At 40.3% G+C, this 1,212-nt stretch overlaps 1 non-coding gene across 1 annotated transcript; it reads right to left on the reverse strand.

The window, feature by feature from the left end:
* Window positions 1-658: 658 nt before the first annotated feature.
* Window positions 659-803, reverse strand: LOC133067563 (small nucleolar RNA SNORA48). Its single transcript, XR_009695343.1, has one exon. It is a non-coding gene; the product is annotated as a small nucleolar RNA SNORA48 (small nucleolar RNA).
* Between the last annotated feature and the right edge of the window lie 409 nt (window positions 804-1,212).

Below are 1,212 nucleotides of genomic sequence, written 5' to 3' on the forward strand. Positions count from 1 at the left end.
AGTTGCAGATATTCAAGCTGGATTTTGAAAAGGCGAGGAACCAGAGATCAAATTGACAACATCCGTTGGATCATAGAAAAAGCAAGAGAATTCCAGAAATGCATCTACTTCTGCTTCATTGACTATGCTAAAGCCTTTGATTGTGTGGATCACAATAAACTGTGAAACATTCTTAAAGAGATGGGAATACTGAACCACCTTATCTGTCTCCTGATAAAACTGTATGCAGGTCAGGAAACAACAGTTAGAACCGGGCGTGGAACAATGGACTGGTTCCAGATTAGGAAAGGAGTACGTCAAGGCTGTATATTGTCACCCTGCTTATTTAACTTATATGCAGAGTACATCATGAGAAATGCTGGGCTGGATGAAGCACAAGCTGGAATGAAGATTGCCGGAGAAATATCAATAACCTCAGATATGCAGATGACACCACCCTTATGGCAGAAAGTGAAGAAGAACTAAAGAGCCTCTTGATGAAAGTGAAAGAGGAGAGTGAAAAAGTTGGCTTAAAGCTCAACATTCAGAAAACAAAGATCACGGCCATGTTCCTAAGTTTTCTCCAATGAGATTTAAACTGCAGTTACTGTGTGAGACAGAGAGGAAACGTCCTTAAATGGAACGTTGTGTGGCCTTTTCACCCATTTCTTTTTTTTTTTTATGTGCCCCAGGCATGAAATAGCTCTGGCCACCAATCCAGGCATCAAGCTAGGATGAACAAAGGACTAGACATCTGCTTTGCCCCTGACTGATATAAGAGCAACACCACCAATCAGGTGCCTCTTTGCCCATTGCCAGGGAGTTCACCCATTTCTTACTGCTAGAGCTCTATCAGCTGGATAGTGACCTTGAGGATAAAAGACAGTGAAGGGGAAAGATCCAAGAAGCCTGAGAACCTAATGACTTCAGAAACCACTATATAATCCTAGGGCTGCTTACCCACTTAAGGAACACCTCTGTCATGAGGAGCTGTATGCAACTTCTCACTAATACATTTGTCAAGGATGAAAACTATATTTTATCTTTTTTTGTTATATCTAATGTCCAGATTTTAGGCCCTAGCATTAAGGCACCCCTGAAATGATTGTTCCACATGTGAAACTTTGTACTGGGAAAAGGAAAATAATAATATCATAAAATGCAACATAAGCAAACATTAGGGATTTATGACGATTTTCTCTATAAGTGCATCCTGTAATCACATTCAAGCAA

This window comes from Dama dama, chromosome 12 (assembly GCF_033118175.1).
Source record: "Dama dama isolate Ldn47 chromosome 12, ASM3311817v1, whole genome shotgun sequence".
In the NCBI taxonomy this organism is placed as follows: Eukaryota; Metazoa; Chordata; class Mammalia; order Artiodactyla; family Cervidae; genus Dama; species Dama dama.